The 19,155-nt window shown below is 38.1% G+C and overlaps 1 protein-coding gene across 1 annotated transcript in view; it reads left to right on the top strand.

Annotated features, from left to right (window-relative positions):
* Window positions 1–19,155, top strand: part of LOC307164505 (uncharacterized protein) — a 103,004-nt gene that overhangs the window by 47,546 nt on the left and 36,303 nt on the right. The gene's annotated exons all lie outside the window — the stretch shown is intronic.

The following is a 19,155-nucleotide window of genomic DNA, read 5'->3' as shown; positions in this document are numbered from 1 at the left end:
ATTATGGCAATTGTGAGTGAGAGAGAAAAGGGATGGGTGGATGGATGGATGGGGAGAGAGAGAGAGAGAGAGAGAGAGAGAGAGAGAGACAGACAGAGAGAGCTTATGGAGGCAGAGATATGCTGCTGTCGTTCATTTTTAAATTCCTGGTTAAGGCAGCAAATGTGGTCAAGATACTTAATTGCATTATTATGCAGGGCAAAAACTGCATAATGTTAAAAACATCTAGATAGATTCAGCAGGAAATTACAAATGGAAAGAGTCCAGAAGCCTCCCACAACAAAGGCTTTCCTTCATTTAAAAGAAACAGCAAGAGCTCTCAATAAAAATCATATAGGCTACACAAATGTAAATTCATTGCGCACAGACTCCTCCGCCGATCTTATTCTTGCGAGTGTATACATTTTTTAATAACATTACAGTGTTTTTTCCCTCCATTGATGCAAATGACTAGGAAATATTAAATGCTTTTGGCTTGTAATGTGGGACAAGTACCTCCAATCTATTCACAACCACTATACTGAAGGTTAAGGAGGACAGTACAAGGCTTTGCCAACTTTGATTCAACAAATTCCATGAATTCTCCATCTTCTTTAATCTGAAGTGTCAAAGATTTTAGAAATGTTGTTTATTTACATTTATTTTAGCAAGAATGCATACGTCCTTAACCTTAAAACTTTGTGCTTACCCAGAAATTGTATAGACTAATTTGATTCCACTTTTTATTTGGTGTGCCTGTTCATTATGTATTTATATAATAACTGTCAATGCAACCGAAACACTGGCTTTTACATTATTCTTGTTAAAGAGCATGAATTTATTTTAAATGGAACTGCTTCACATGTGATTAATTTATGTGAATGCAGTTTATTTTAAATAATATTTATCTTAATTTAAATACTTTAGAAAAATTGATCATGAAGTAAATTCTTTAATTAAAACCACATTAAGTAACTAGTACTCTCATAGCCGTTGCAACCTTTTTGTTCAAACAGTGAAATTAATTAGCAGTTTTAGAAACTCAAAATGTATTTTCTGGTTCACTGCGTCGATCAGCCCAGGCCTTGCTTAATGGAAGAGTTATCTATGAATTAGAATGTCAACTAAGCATCATTATTGCAGTAATGATTTTAGCACAATATAGATTATTAATTGAATATAATTGAGTGCATAGCTTAAATATTAAATAAGAAGGGTATATAAAGCTGCATGTTTCAGATCTTTCAACAATGTGAAGTTGATTTCTCCTGCCATGCAAATCTGCCCCTACTTTTTGGTAAGGATTATTGATACTGAGTTGGCGAATGGCACTTGTGCTCTTTTTGTAAGCTTTGGCAGAGGCTACACCTGAACCCGATTTGAGCTAGATGTACAGTAAATATGTGGTGTGACAGGTCAGAGTCCATGGTAGATTTAGATCTAAACTGAATTAAAAAGTTCCATTTTGGAGGCTACTGTACTCTTTTTGTTAAGTAACGGGTGACTGTTTAGCGAATCTTTTAATTTAAGGTGGATTTTCAGATTTTGTTAGCAGTTTGCAGCTGGGAAGACTGATATGTGATTTTGATTGAGGTTAAACCTACATCTAGTAGCCGTCCACTAAGGTGAAGCCCACCAGGCATATTGGTGTGTGGAATCTGAATGCTAAATGAGCACATTTTGATGTTATATATCTCAGAAGTTTTTTTCAGAAAATGCTTTACAAATGTCTCAGGCAGATTCATAACCCAACGTCACATCTCTGGTTTGAAATCTAAATTGTTTTGGAGACAGTTAAATGATTTCCTTGGAATATAGAGGAGGTTTGAGCTTATGCAGCAGCGACATGCTTTTTTTTTCAGTTGGAGATTGGGAAGGGCCATTGAAAGGTGGATTTTGTCATTGTCAGCAATAGTTGAGGATCTCATTGGTCTAAGTGTAGCATTGGCAGATTTGCATACTGTAAAATCTGTACTCTATTTTAAAAGCATCTTCCCACATATCTGAGTGCAATACAGTTAGCAAGTCAAGTTATCTTTACAAAGCCAGCGGACCTTGAAATTCACACCATACCTCCTATTGATCTAAAGCCAATAATTAATTCCTAAATTAATAGCAAATGGCAAAAAGAGTGGAATATGCATACCATGAATAAACTCAATGAAATCAGCCCCAATATTGGGAGAAGAAGCTTCTATACATTTTCAAACCGATGGGACCAGATTGTTTTTTCCCGGTCCCGAATAGGCCATTCCAAGATAACACACACACGTTTTTAAAATTAGGAGAAGATCCACCAACATGTTCTTTCTGTCAAAACCCTTTATCCTTGAAGCATGTTTTATTAGACTGGTTTTAACACTGTGACAGACCTTTTTTTTTTTACTCTGTTAACACTCGTGAAGAAAAATTGTAACAAAGCTTAACCAAATACAGTTTTTCTGTAACAATAGATTGTAAAAAACTGAAAAGGTTTTGCCAGAAATTGTCTCGCCATGAAAATAGCCACAGAAGATGGCAAGGTTAAACAAACAAACAAACAAACATCTTTACTAAGCCTATCCATAAACATTGACCAAATTAGCTGATACTAACCTCCCCTCCTGCTCCTCATGATATTCTTCGTTCTCTGAACCTGTTTAATTGAATATCAATAAACCCTGAACCTGTTAGTAACTGTTACCAGAATCATATCTGACATTGAAACGTTAGAAAGATAAGCTTGTTTACACCGCATAACTTGTGCTGGAATTTTGGTTTGACTTCGTCACGCAATGTTATTAACACACTCAACGAATGACATTTTCCAATACTTTCCAGAGCGTTGCTTTAGACATTCAATCTGATATGTCCTTAAAGGATGAAAGCAGTGAGAGTACAGATGAATCGGGTTAATTAAGTCGCTTGCTATCTCCGAGCGCAGTACAGTTAACCCTTGTGGCGATATTGATGAGCACCGTCTATTATTGACTATTGACTGGATTTTATTCCAATCAGGGGGTAATTACGACCCTAAATCCTGCGTGGGGGGGGGGGGGGATCAATGATCTGGGTTTCAATGCATCAAACATCACTGTCTGTGCTGGTGTAAGTCGCATCAGTAGGGGTGACAGATGTCCTGTCCGCTCTAAGACTCCCTTAATCAAATTGATTGTTTCGGTTACATACAGAGAAACAACAAGAGGCAAAGGTGAATGTATCCAGTCTCAGTGAGCAGACAGAATAAGCTGTCAGACCTAATCCTATAAACCTGCTCTCAAGACACAGTGTATCAGAGCCGGCACCTGGGGAACAGGCCAATAGACCGCCAGTCAATAAGTACGCTTGAGTTTAATCACAATTTGGATGCATGAGAAGCTCTTGAAAATCTGAGGAGTAAAAAGCAGAAATGTGTTTACAACACAGTGTCTCTGAAACGCTATAAAAATAAGAACTTGACACAGTAAATGCTGTATATCTGGAACAATTTCCTGCGACCTTACCGTTATGCACTTTTTTTATGCTCATATGTACTTGTCATGTGGTTTGTGGTTTGTGCAGAAAGTGGTAGATGTTGAACAGCTGCTAGAAAAATGTAAACGATGAAGGTCAAAGAACGATAAAGATAGAGGGCTGAAAATGGTGTAATGGATTGAATATGGTACATACAGTAGGCCTATGTTCATGTGAGAGAGGGAGGGTAAAAGAGGGAATGAGGAGGGGTGCAGATTTGAAAGAGGTCTGACAGAGGCGCCCCATCAGCAGCCCCAGGTGTCAGTTGGTGAAAAGGCGGAGATTCAAATTAGAAAAATTAATAACAGTGTGCTAGATGGAGAAGGAAAAAAACACATATTTTGGAATACAGCTGTGACAAGACCAGAGGAATTAGTCCAATTTAAAGTGGTAATTGCTCTGCTAATTTCTTCTTCAATTTAACTAAGGATGATAGCATAAAAGCTGGAGACTCAAGTTTAACCCTTTCAGAGGACCTCTCTTTCTCTCCTTCACACACATACACACACTTTAACAAAATCCTGGTCTGTGTAAACCCTTAAAATCTATTTTCTGATCCTTAATCCTCCTTATTATTCTTCTTCCTTGTCTTCCTTTTAACCCCCATTTTGCTTGTTCAATCTAAAGCAAATTTAATATGTAACGTGATGATGAAACCCATACACAGAGAAAACAAACAAACGAAGCAGAAACTGTTTCTGTCTGTGAGGGACAACAATCTTTTGTCATCCTTCAACTCTCAATGCTTCTTTTCTTTTCAAATTTTCTATTCTGAATTGAATATCCCAATAACTGCTTGAACAGTATAATCTTGAATTTGAAATATGTAAAGACGTGTAAGTTTTAAATGCATTTTCTCCATGACCTTTTGATATAGTACAGAATTTTCCATTTTTGGTGGTAATTGACTTTCTTTATTATTATTATGATTCATTGCTGGATATTGATGTTTGAAAAATGGCTATTTGTTAGTATTTTTAATCGGTTTTCTTTGTGGAAAAACCTTACCTTTTGCTTTTATTCAGAACTCTAAACCTAGATGTAGTTTGTGATTTGTTTGACCTTGTTGTGAAGTTTTCATCCTGTGACTGATGGCTTTCTGATCGCTCTTACAAAACTCTAATTGGTCTGAAAGGCTGTGTATTGAATTTGTTTCTCATCAAGTACTAGAATTGCTGGGATTTGACAAGGAAACAATCAGTAATACTACAATGGGATACAATGGCTTGTCTTTGAGGAAACTCTAAATTTGATTAAGGGTAAGCATCGTCAGTTTGATTTCACATTCATCTCCATTTTCTTCTGACCATATCAAATTTATAGTTTTTAAATTGAATCTTTGAATGATTATTTAATGATAAAATCCATTAATGTTTTGTGCACAAAATAAACTAAAGGAGAGAATAAAACAAATGTAGCACTTTTCTATATGTCAGTCCCATTTATCCTATTGCTGTCAGAGATTGAGATAAGTGTTTGCGAGACCAGAGGAAACGACTCATGACATGGTTCTGTGTGAGTTCAGTCAGTCACTTTAATTCCCATCTGTCATGGTTAGTTTCACAGTTGTCATCTGTTTTTCTGCTGCCCGGCAGTCTCACTGTAACCTTTAACCTGAATGCATTCTAGCTAAATCACATTAGCAGCCCCAGTGTTCTTTAGCTTCCCTTTGAACCAGCTGAGTAAGACATCTGTCCTGTTGTGTTCTAGCTCGACGCCCTCACTTGTTTCCTCATGCTCCCTGTCTTATCTGATTTTATGCTTATTAGGTGTCAGCGCGAGGGGCCGGGAGCTAACGGCCAAAGTTCAGCTCTGTCTGAAAAAAAACGGCGGGCGAAGTAAGATTTCGGTTGTCGCATTTCAAATGAGAGCGATTTGTTCATCCCCATCAGCGTGACACGGCCTTTCTCTTCGACTTTATCAGTTACAAATGTCAGCGAGGAAACAACGTACCCGATTCCTGCATGGCTAATTGTTGGGCCTTAATTAGCCTTCCAGAACAAGGTGTGCAACTGAAGAGCTTCCATTCAGGGACCGTGATGCAGCGAGTGCCTAACAGCAGATGCAAATCTAAAGAACATGCGATTCCTATTCAGGTGCATCTCTCAGAGGAGCAAGGGGGTTGTTGGTAATGGGACAAGAGTGTGCATAAGTGTTATAGGGGGAAAAATAATAATATGTCCTTAAACATTTTTGTCGCATTGCGTTCCTGTCTTAAATCAAGGTTGTTGAGGTTGTTAAATCAAGGTTATTTAAAGCCCTTGTGCTCATAGTTCCATTGCTTTTATGGTTTATATATACATAATGTCATTATAATGTTTGTTTTTTTGCGTTTTTTTGGATACGTGTACCATTTGCTGCATAGGATTACAGGATTATTGATTTACAAGCACCGTCTTCAGTACAATAGAAATTAGGTCTCTATTTTATATGGCCACAATCAGAAAAGACCTTTTTTATTCATTTAACTCTGTTCTATATTATGTTAGACCTCCTTTATGTGGCTGCAGTAGAATTCAGTAGGAAGCCTCATCTTTTGCTCACCTAAGTCATTTATGAAAACAACCCTATTGAGAAACCATTTAATTCAATTTATATCTGGTTTACATTTGTAATTGTATATACTAATATACTGCGAAATGTAGTTACCTTTTCATGTGTCACCGCAGATCTGTTTTCAGCCAGAAAATAAGGCAGCACAAACATACTGTACACATACACACATACTGTACACACACACACACACACGCACAATGGTGCGTGAATGCACAGTCTCTGCTCTTCTGCATAGCTGGATGGCAGCTCTATTTGGTGTGGCCTGTGGTGCATGGCAATTTTGTTCTGCGTTACAGTCAATACTGATGTCTCCATCTGAAATAAACATTGTCATTATCGGTATTCACAATGGATTAAATTACCTCAAGCTTCTCTATAGCAGAGCTCAGCACAGCGTCTTATTGTGTAGGTAACAATGGCTGAGAGATGTGCGCGCCCAGCGTTTATCACTCCACCGCTGACCTGTAGATTAACGCCGGGTCTCCATTCTAACGAATGGCAGAGTTCGTGCTGCTACGCGATTATGTGCTTGCCGTAAGCAAGTTTGCTCCTCAGGCCTTGAGAAGACAAAGGAGCTGCTCGTGTATACTCTTCTAGATTTATTATGCGCAACGGTACGCCATACATTGGTGTGCGCGAGCAGATGCAGGCCTCATCTGTTCGGGCACATGTATTTCAGTAGATCATGAGAACATAATTCCTCTCTTTGGACTCTGAATGGACCTGTAGCAGAATGAAGCTGTGGCATTCTCAGCCCATCCGAGACTATATTCCCTTGAACAATGGTGCAGTAGTGCATATTCCACTCAAGGCCGGGGCACCGAACTCATTATGGGGTCACAGCGCTGTATAATGGAAATTTAGTCAAGGCCACATGACTGAGAGAGTGTGTGGGTTGAAACCGTCAACCTGAGGACACGCACAGACGCAACCCTTCGTTTACTCTTCATGAGACTGAACCCAAGGACAGGCGCCATTCAAACACCGCTCTCAGAATTCACATTCAAACCGCCACAGCTCTCAATTAGTGTTTAGCTCATGAGAGCCACCTTGAGCTAGCATGAGAGGAGAGGTGGGTTTCAATATGGCCCGACCGCACAATAAACGGGTAAAAAGTGGGGGGTGATGGTGTTGAGGCACAGCAGAGGTGGGCTTACGTCATGTCACGTTCACATTTTCTTTTTCTTTGTTTACTTCTCGGTTCACTCTTTTGTTCATTATTGGCATCTACCAAGTCCCAAGAAAGCTCATAAAACCAAAGAAATTTATTTTTTAATGGCATTTTCATAGAAATTGCGGTTCATCAAAGCATTATACAAATATGCTCAAAATCTGATACTACTACTACTTTTTGTTTTGTCAGTGTAGTCCAGTGATTCCCAACCATTTTTGTTACAGACCAACCAGGAAGGCTCATTAGGGGCATCTCAAAACAAAATGTCTCCATATATTGACACTCTTATTTTATGCTATTATGGATCTATATAAGTTGTCCTTACCTGCAGTAAAGAGTCTATCACAAGCTTCACATGCAATAAAAAGCTTCTTAGGCATTTGCTAGTTTTGTTTCCGAAGAATTGTAGGAAATATCCACATGATCTAGCCCTTTTTTTCTGACTACATTTTCCATTACTATTTCAGTGAGAGAAACTGCTAGAAAACATGACTTGATTACTGAAATATTAAAGAAAATGATTCTCAGGTCGGTGTACGATAATCTCCATTTATAAGAATTTGTTAAAAAGGGTCCAGTGTTGCCCCTGGGCTCAAGCCTTTTCATAAACACTAAATTAGAATTAGGATGAACAGAAATGTGAATTCATATTATTCTGGATATCATACTTCATTATCATTCATTTATATTAAAGTGCCCATTATTACAGCTATTACAATTGCAATAATTTACAACTAAAAACTATTGTGAGTTACCTAGAATCATACATTTTCTTTAAGACCTAACAGTGAATGTTTTTAACTATTAAAAATGTTTTTTTAAATTATTTATTACATATGAAATTCAATTATTTCATAATTTCTTTCTTATCCACTTCATTTTTTAGGCAAGAGTAATTTTGTAAGAGTAATTTTGCCATTTGTAATTTTGAATGTGTCTGGCTTTCGGTGTCATTCGCTTGCAGTTATTTTTAGCTGTACAAAACGGCTCATTATGCTGCTTATTGCGAACTGGTATTTCTTACCATATTATTTGAATGTAGTGTCTTAATTATAAACACTGGTTTGGAGCGCAAACAGTTTGACAGTTTACTGCACTTTGATATATCCTTCTTGTTATTTCCCTATAGCGGCTAATAAATTGGAAGTCTCGCGCATTCACAGAAAACTCCTTCCGTGTTGAAAAATAAGATTGATTCAACTAAAAGGTACCTCTGGTTGGGAATGAGTGATCGAGCTACAGTCTTTATCTGTCTGTTTGCTCAAATATAAATGACACAATGCAAAATCTAATATTTGAAGCATTAAATACACGTGACGCATCTTTCAGAGCCAGTGCAGAATGCCAAGCCCAATTGTAGTCCCAATAACGTTTTTTAAAAAGCTGGACGAAGCCAAGCTACAATTCACGTTATCTTGGTCTGTTAGTCTGAAAAACCAGACTGGTACAATTTCAGTCACACTAAAGTGTTTACATGACATTATTAACTTTTAAAGTGCATGTAAATGCACTGACTGGTGCACCATTTATTGTCAGTAACTAGTAGGGCTGCTAATAATAATGAAGAGAGATACAATGAAAAATGTAAAATCTCTTTAAAGATGCAATTAATGCAATTGTGTAAGTGTGTAGAGATCCTTCATGTGGCTTCTTCCATTTTTATACTGTAACTCACCAGCTCCCTGCACCCTCCCTTTTTAAACTCTAAATTAAAGGTTTAGGGAAAAGCCAGGCCTTTCATCTTTCATCTTGCTTGTGTGTGTGTACCTGTGAGCATGTTTGTGTGATTGTGTAACAGAGTGTGCATGCATTCATTTTGTGTGTGTGTGTGTGTGTGTGTGTCAAGGAACCAATAAACGGCGACTAATAAGCAGGCCTCTTGCTCCCTCCACCTCTAGCAAAAGGACCTTAGACAGCTCTTCCCTTGCTCTCTCTCTATCTCTCTCTCTCTGTCTCTCACTCACTCGCTCTCTCTAACACCTGGCAAATATTATTCATGGCTACAAGGGCAGCATTTTTGAAAGGAGCAGTTCAAAGGCTTTGCCGCTGAGAGCAAAGTGAAGGTGTTTTTGAAAGACTGGAGTGCACTTTTACGCGTGCTGCAGAGCGCAGGGCCATTTCCGCAGATGAAATGGTGGAGGGGGAAGGGCGGGCGCGCACGCGGGTGTGCGTTTGCACCCGCACGTTTGAGTGTCGCGGTATGGACGATGGCCATGTAATAATAATATGGAGCTAAGGAGACAAAAGGACGTTATAATTTGTTTTCAGGAGCTTGAGCAGTGTAACTGTAACTGCTTGGATACGCTGCGGGCAGCCCAGCTCAGCAAGAAAAAAGAAAAAGTGTATTGTTCCCCTCGCCGTTCGGGATTTTGACCAGGCCGGCTTGGAAGTGAAACCAATCCTGCGCAGGGTTAACGAGCCAACAGCCCGCTGCTCATCAGGCCAGCTAATGAGTTCTCTCATGCAGCCCTATCACATGACCTCTAGGGTCACATGACCCATCAAGCCCTGTCTGCCTTTCCCTGAATCAACTGAATATTTCATTTAGCTGCAGATTAACACCAATCAATTAGTCATCAGAGCACAGGCCAGAATCAGTCGCCTAGAATACCACATTCATAAAGAAGTTCAGGGGTGAAACCTGGAGTCTGCCCTACAGCGTGACTGTCACTGCCCTCGGTGTGATATTAGCCACAATGATTAACAGGGTAGTGTTGCACCAGCACCATGGTAAGGTCTTACACTGAGATGAGTTTGCACTATGGGCTTAGTAGCTAGTTAGTTTGTAACTCTGTAGGTTTCACCAGTAGTTTGTAAGGCAAGACTTAGCTGTAGGGCTGCACGATATTGAGGAAAAATGCGATATCTTGTTAAATAGTGCGATATGCGATACAATAATGATTTAAGTGTGTCAAATCAATTTAAATTATATTTATATATATTTAAAAACTGAAAATGATATAACCAATATATATGTTTGAAATTCTTTATAGGGAAAAGAAAGCATCTCTACAACTTCTGAAAGTGAACAGCAGTGTTTTAGCATTACATAAAAAACAATGTCACAAATCTGACAATGTCATTTTAGAATCAATGTAAGCAAACAAAAAAAACTATTTAAATACCAACAACTCTTTGCTCAACTTGGTAATACATAGTTCTCAATATATAGTATAAGTTATCAATCTGAAAACATAAACAAAAACACCTGAAACTAGGGGTGACTGTTTAGTTATTTTTGTTATTTTAATTAATCTTTGTTATTAAAAATAAGAACAAAGAGGCAAATTACAAACAATATGCAATAAAACAAAGATACTAAACAGTGCATTATATACAATTAACATTACTTCTACAATATTTAATAATCTTAAAGTTGTATCTTTTAACATTACTTAATGCACTGTGAACTACATGAACAATGAACAGTTGTATTTTATTAACTATCTTTAACAAACATTAACAAATGCTTTAATAATACATTCCTAATTGTTAGTTCATGTTCGCTAATCCATTAACTGATGTTAACAAATGAGACCTTATTGTTAAATCTTACCATACATTTTATGTCTAAATAGTGCAAATAGATATTTGAAAAAATAAATATTCGGGAAATGTATCTATTAGTCTAAATATATGTAAATGTATAAATTAGTCAAGAGCAATACTAATGTAAAAAATGTTTAAATATATTTATTTTAATTCATATTTGTTGTTTATATTTGTTGTTATTATCCTGGTGTGAACCAGTAGCACACAGTTTCACATGGGCCACTACAAAGTTATTTATATAACATTCTCTCTCTTAAAATAGTGTGTAAAATAGCCATTCTGTTCCAGTCGTTATTACTCCTTATATCAGACTTCGGTAAAGATTTATAGTTCATTCATAGATTTTAAGTTTATATGTAATGTTACGCAAGTAAACAAGTTGTCTGCAACTAAATATTTAAACGTTGCAAGTTGGTAACTTAGGCAAGCTGGTGAATTAGTAAAACGGTCCGACAAGTTGATATTAGTATCAGTGGTTAAAACACCCGAGAAGTGGAGCTTTGGGCGAATGCATGGACAAACACAAGAGCGATGGTGGAAAAAAGTGCCTCTCATTTCCAGTAGTTTGCTCTTGAGTGGTTCTCTCCACTTATTTGTCAAGTTTGGTTACATAAGATGTGTGTATGCAGGCCGTCATTAACTATTTATGTTGAATTAGTGAGGTGACTGCTAAGGGTCAACAGCCTGACGTCAGGATTAAGTGTCACCTTTTTGCTGCTGGGCCGATCAGGTATCAGGACTGTTTTTTCTCCGTTGCCCACGCATTCGCAAATCTGCTGTGTCTACTGCACGTCTGTGGATAAATAAGAGAATGAAAGGACAAAGGCAGAATTAGGAGGAAAACAAATGTTTCTTCACCTCTCAGAGTGTAGTGGGGGTGTGAATATGTGATTTGATGGGATTATGTGGATTTTTAAGATGAGAGGGGGTGGACTCAAGCATTCCCACAATCTCCTGTGTGTATGTGTGCATGTTTTCTAACCTTGTCTTGTGGCACATATATATCCTGTGTTTTAACAAAGAATATGACATGTCTTAAACCCAGAAATAAGAGAATGCCGGAATTACAGAAATCCCCAGAGACGGATTCTCCTCAGTAGGATCCGGAGAAATGCCTTTTCAAATGAAAGACCCTGCCAGCTATATTGATTTGTGAGTCTGTTTTCCCAAAAGCACTTTTGTGAGATTTTTGCACTACAGGAAGTCATTTTGGCCACAGGAATATCACAGATACAAACAGTTTAAAGGGTTAGTTCTCCCAAAATAAAAACTGTCATCATTTACTCACCCTCATGTTGTTCCAAACCTGTATGAGTTTCTTTCTTCTGCTGAACGCAAAAGAAGATATTTTGAAGAATGTTGGTAACCAGACAGTTGACGGTAGCCATTGACTTCCATAGGATTTTTTTCCCCTACTATGGAAGTCCGTCAACTGTCTGGTTACCAACATTCTTCAAAATATCTTTGCACATCCATTCTGTTTTTACTTGTACTCGGTTGAGCTTGAGTAAAACTGTTAACATTGTATTGAACCTGGAAACACTGTGAACACTTTATTGCTCCTGATTAATAGAATATCCTCTGTATATATTTATACAGCCAATATGAATATGGATATTGATGCGTTGTGGCTGATACCAATACGATTATAACTGATAAATGGCAGTTATTGCTATTGATAATCTATATTGAAATTCTAGTTTTTCGCCCCCCCAAAATGCTATAAATAGAATACTAAAATCTAAAATACATAGTTTTAAATGCTACATGTGAATTTAAACATCACAACATTATAATGTACAGTGTCAGTATGAAACATTTATATTCATTTTGAGATTGGCTAAAGATTATTTAACAGTGGTATTAAATTAATGTTTTTAAAGATCAACTTTAAATGAGTGTTAAAGGTAGTCCAGATGAAATGAGCAGCACAATTAAATATACTATATTGAGTTAACCGATAAATTAGAAAAATCTGCTGATAACTGAAATGATACTAATATATTGTGCATCCCTAAATATAGATGTACATGATAATGACCAGTGGAACTGATACAGACAGAAATAAACTCCTGTGTGTGTTTCTGAGTGAAAGGCTGTTTGTATCTGTGATTCAGGCTGATTTATTGTGCCGAGTTTCTCAACATTTTCTCATGGATGATAGAAGTGGTGTTGAGTATCCCATTCCCAGGCTGTTCTAGGGTGGTTACTGTCTATCGGAACAATAACGTGGGAACTGACTCTGAAATCTATCAGATAATGACCCATCTCTGTCAGAGGAGAAATTGCCAAGGAGTTTGCCTGCTTTTTGTGTGCGGCTTTCTAATTTCATGCCTTCTCCTTCTCCCTCTCTCTTCTCTCCACTCGAAATTTCCCTTTCTTATCACTGTAAGAAAGTTTACCAAAAGTTATATGCAAATAAATCATAAAATGACCCTGCACCATCACCAACATGCATTTTACCTGTGCAGGTGTGCCACAACATATCCCCAAATAGTCCCTCTCCTCCACTGAGCTCGAAGCTCCCAGGGGAGGTGATCAGGTTATTAAATATGAATGGGAGAAGGGAAGGGGCGGTATATATTCCCTTTAATTTTTGTGTATTATTAAGCAGGTGGCTGAATATGATAGTGCTGGCTGTCATGTCTTTAATTAGGGGCTATTTTCCGTCAGCTCGACTTACAGTGGAGCTCTGCTGTTCATCTGGAGTTCACACGGCCGCTGGCCACCACTTACTCATTTCATCCAGTCACTCCCACCTGTAAAACAATGTACGTTTAAGTCAACTTGCATAATTTTATAGGTTGGTGTTCTGAGAAACCAGGAAAATATTGCAATGAATTTATATTTATGCTTGTTTTATTTATACGTGCCTGTCATCTTTTTATTTATTTATTTACTTGCTTACTTAAATGGACGGACAATAATTTGCCTGATCCACCCCATCTTTCATAGGACTGCTGGTGATTTTAACTGTCAAGATTAATTAATCGATCATTACATTGTGATATTTTGGATGCCCACCTGTTATCTCTTAATCTTAGCAATATCACAGGGCTGATTTTCCCACAGTGCCATGAGGCTGTCTGTTCAACACTTGCTCACAGGTTGTCACAACAGTTGAGAGTGATGGTGTTATTTTGTGGGTCTTGCTGTTGTTTATTGCTCAGTTTGGGTTATTTCTAATCATTGTTGTTATTCAGCTAAATGAGGCAGCAATAATTAGCGTGCGGCTGATAATTAGGCTCCACGGGCTGTAAAAGAGAGAAGGATGTGTAAGGATAGAGAAATACAGGTGGGCTATCTGGCGAAACCAATATTATTTGGTCTATTTATGTTTATTAAGCAAATGATAGTGATAGTTTAGTATGCATAATATATTGATATATGCATAGCACGTCTCTGTTATTGTCATTTAGTATTGTATTGTATTCATTTTTTTTGGTCGATATTGGAAATGTACTAATTACTGTGTACAATTTACATTTACATTACCTGTGCGGTCAATTAACGATAACCTATTAATCTTTAAAAAGACACTAGCAATTTAATAACTAATTTAGTCATTTATGAGCACCCATTAAATGTAATTATCTCCACTTGTAGCATTTAAAACGATGGATTTTATTTATATTTTTTAACACAAAATAGTATTGAATTTTAAAATTGGCTATTTATTGTTACTCATTTTCAAGTTATGGCCAATAACTAACTACCATTTATCAGTTACTGACCATAACACGAAAATAATTATTGGCATATCGTATCAGACAGAATTTTGATGTCTGATATCATCCCTAATAATAAAGTATTGGTCAATCTGTATTTGATGTCAATTTTATATTAAGACTGGGCAGTCATCCATTACATATTGCTGGTGAGTTTACAGTAAACGGTCGCTAGCTAGAAGCAGCAAAGTACAGATATATTGTCGTAATGTAACATTAATGATGACATAGATGAAGTGCTTGTCACAGCAGGAAAAAAAACTGTGCTAAAGTCCAAATCACAAGTGTAACATTCCCTGACACTTAAAAAACTGCAGGTGAGTCTCCAGCACTCTCAGTCCTTTGGTGTCAAAGAGAGTTGCTTATGGCTTCAATAGCACATTAGAAGGGTTCAAATATCTGTGTCACACAGCGAAACACACAGGCTCACTATTAATACAATTACTCCTCTCCTCTCCTCTCCTCTCCTCTCCTCTCCTCTCCTCTCCTCTCCTCTCCTCTCCTCTCCTCTCCTCTCCTCTCCTCTCCTCTCCTCTCCTCTCCTCTCCTCTCCTCTCCTCTCCTCTCCACATTGTGTTGGTCTATCTGATCCTGGGCTCTTTTGTTGCTCTTTGAAAAGCCCGACCCGACACTCATTATTTTCTCCTTTATCTTCCTCTCTGACGCTCTGATTAGGGTGGTCGGGTTTGACAGTCGCCTCCACAGAGATCCTATCCATTACGCTGTCACCAGGGGCAGCGTGTGTGTGTGTCGGTGTGTATATGCATGGGTTTGTGAGTGATAGTATCTGTTTGTGTATGTGTGTTTATGTGTTAAGTCAATGAAAGCACATGCACAGAATTAAAGAGGAGGGATAGTATATATTTATGTTCATCTACAGGTGTATTTGCTAGCAAAACATCTGTGAAGTCATAAATATATTAAATGAAGGATTTTATATGCAGTTGTATATGTATTCATCTGTGCCATTAATATGGCATTTACCAATAAATGAACCTATAAAGGCAGAAACGGAGAGAGGGAATGATAGCGTGTGTCTAATGCATATGTGTGTGTATATGAGAGGGAGTGTTTTGGAGGCTAAGTGTTCAATGTCAACAAAAAGTGTTGTGCGAGCATCAGGAGCCCATCTCCAGCTAATTACGCCAACCTCCTTGTTAATTAAATCCTTGTTAGAGGTGGAGGCAGAGAAGCTAATTAAACTGCTCTCTCCTTTCATAATTGCGGGATGATATAGAATCCCTGTGCAGGACTGGGGGAAGCACCGTGATTCTCCTGTGTTGTTTTGGATGGAGTGAACGTGTTTGCTCTGCTAATATTCTGGAGTGGAGGAGAGCAGACTGTGTGTTTTTGTTCAGTCTCTCTCACTCACTCTGCATCTCTCTATTGCTCTGTCTCTCTCTGGAGGGTTCTGCCCGCTCCATTGTGTCAGGAGGTGGAAGGGGAACAGGCAATATGAGCGCACGACGGTTTGCTGATGCAGCCAAACTATTTTGGGCTATCCTCTTGGCTGTCATTTGTTGTCAAATGACCTAGTCCTGGATCTTTTGTGTGGCTGTAATAATTGTGTGTGTGTGTGTGTGTGTGTGTGTGTGTGTGTGTGGGTGGGTGTTGAGGCAGAGGCGGGAGTGAGAGAAGAAATAGAAGTTGAGATATTCATTCATTAGCTATATATATATATAGGCTATATATTCATTAGTATATATGAGTAACAGTCTATTCTCGCAAAAATAAAATGCTACAAATAAAACAAGCAAAACATTCACACTTATGTATTTACACTTTTTTTATGTATGTGTGTGTATGTATTTGTTTGTTTGTTTGTATACTACCATTCAAAAGTTAATAAGCTATTTTCTATCATGTTTTTGACACTCTTTCAAATGATAAAGCAGAAGATATCGAATCTATTATTCAGGATTACAGCGACTGACTTAGATCAAAACAACAAAAGCAGCATTCTCTAAAAGCTTTCTTCCGTATCCGATAATCTAATACATTAACCCTATAAATGCTGAAGCAAAGGAAGAACAGCGGATCACAACTATGACAACTATTCAGTTTGACTGTGGCGTTACAATATAAATACTCAGTACATATCAAATGTTCTGTAACAGACAAAGCAATATTGACACATGATATAAACAGTTACTCAAACTTGTGTTGCGACATTACTGTTGGATCCAGTGTAGTTGGCACTGCATCATCTATTGTCTCCCTGAAAATCTTGCGTAGAACTGTCATTTGAAAACGAATCCGCAGTAAAATGAAGCGAACAAACTAACAGTGTCTTACTGACGCGATCTGACTGGAACTTTGTTAAATAAAGTTCATCCACGCTTTCTTAATGTAAGGATCGCAAGGAAGGCAATGCGAAGACTGTGTTTTGTTGTTGGAGTAATCCTGTGTTTGTGTCTGTCTCATATTTACTACATGACATGCGCAAATCGGTGGGCGGGGCTAAAGATGCAGTGATGCAGAAGTAAGTGTTGATCATCTTCTGCAGAGGCGGTCTTTCGTCGCACTATGACGTAATAATGTTACAATCTAAAGGGCCCTACACACCGGGACGAATATCGGCGCGCGTTATTCGCCAGCGTTTTTCAACGCGTTTTTTGTGTTCACACCCAAGCGATTTTCGCTGACGATGAGCCGAGTGAACATGCAAATTCATTCCCTGACATTAGATGGCGCTTAATGTAAAACAGAAACCACTCCATAACAGTTCTCTTTTATCAAGATTTTTGTAGTCGCTGTCGCGTTTGTCATATAGTTCTTTATGTTCCGACACCAACGAGACCAGCAGCTCTACATTCATCTTGCCTTGCAGTGTAGACGCTACTTGGTGTATATCTTCTTCGCCGTTACGTAGGCCTATGTGTGCACGGCAAGACCGTTTTGTGTTTGAGCGCCCCCAAGTTGTGTTTTACTGTAACTTCAGAAGCTCCAGACACGTGAACAAAAGCGCCAATCTCATTGGTCGGATCGTTTTTGACATGGTGCGTCAAACCAAAAAAACGAACCCGAGGCGTTTTTTAAAAAATGACGCTTTTACGCGTGGCATTTTTCGCGCCGGTGTGCACACTCACATTGGCGCCCTTTGTTTAGTCACGAGGCGTTAAACGTCGGCGAATATCGCGCGCGAAATTCGTCCCGGTGTGAACAGGCCTTAAAACGAGTCGTTTCTGAGCTTGGTTTCAATAAAAGCCAAGACATTTTTGAGTTCTAAAAGCAAAGACATTTTTGAGTTCTGAAACTTACAGGATCATTTTTTATTGTACAAAACCTCTTATCTAAAGATCAAGGGAAATTTTCTTTCTCAATTCATGACCCCTTTAAGTTCAACTATGTCATTTTTTTAATGTATGCTCAAAAATGGGGATGGCAGGTAACTTGTAGGGGGCTTTTAGGGGGCTCTATCTAAAATCTTCCAACAGAGCCTGGGCCGGCCCAGCAGTAACGTCTCTACCCATGTTAAAAGCAAACCTATACCAGTCACTTAGATGAATGATTGCACAGAGAGAGACATCACTTCACACAACCGCACCTTTTTAATAGCATATGAACTAACATCATTAAATATAAGCTGTCCATCTTCAACCATTTCTTCAGACAAACCTCAGTCGGTTAGAGCCATTTTTGTGTGGGTTGTTTTCAACAGTAAGTCAATTAGAAGACTCTTCCTCATTTAATATTGGCCTTATAGATGTATCGGTTGTGAAAGCCGTCTAAAGGATTGGCTGCTTTGTGCTAGCATGCTGTGCTACAATACAGGATTTTTATAGTGGACACTGTAATGGGAGAATAATTTCATCCTAAGCTTCAAGTTAAAGAAAAGATTATCAGGGTGTCACAAGAAATATTATGAGGCTTAAGAAACTGAATAACAAAAGCAAGTATTTTACAAAGCTATGCACTCACATTATAGCTGAACTTAAATTTACATTTACCCAAAAATGTTTCAATATTTATTTTCTCATCAAGTGTAATGGTCTGACTGTCATTCACTCTTAAATTGCATTATCATAACCCAACAAAACAAAATATAATAAACAATGTTCACCTGACTTAATGGAATATGCATTTTGTGGCAAAGTAATTATCTGGGTTTGCAGGAAATAAATGTGTTCTTTTACTGGATGGGACTGAAATAAATTTAAACATTAATGGGTCCCTTGATTTGCATCAAAATAGTGTGTTATTGTCCCTCAGTGTGGGCTGATATTGGATGTGCATTTCTGTCGTTCCAAACCCTCACAATTTTAAAACGCACAGCAAAGTTAAATATGCTGATTAGAGGTCTTATCTGCGACATGGCCCATCTCATCACTTCCGTGAATGCCTGCTTCATTTAAAAAAAGAAAAATTACATTTTTAAAAACCCAGAGTGGGTAATCGAATAAAAGTGAATTAGTGGGTGGCTTTTTTTTTTTTTTTTTCCACAATTTTAACGTCAGCCAGTTGGCAGAAAAAATAGCTGTAAGCAAAATTTAGTGAGGGCTTTTTAGAGGACCAGGCATCTCGGGGCATCAGGGGGCTTCTTAGAAGCTACTAGTCAATAGGAAACTTCAAGACATAAATGAGAAGCGAGAGAAAAGAGAGAGAGCAAGGAGGGAAGAAAAGGGCAGGTGTAGGTAGGGGGCTTTGATCCACTCAGACCTCCTTTACAATGAT

This window comes from Squalius cephalus (genome assembly GCF_949319135.1).
Source record: "Squalius cephalus genome assembly, chromosome: 9".
Lineage (NCBI taxonomy): Eukaryota > Metazoa > Chordata > Actinopteri > Cypriniformes > Leuciscidae > Squalius > Squalius cephalus.
The sequence above is the reverse complement of the archived record's forward strand: the minus strand, read 5'-3'. Positions and strand labels throughout refer to the sequence as shown.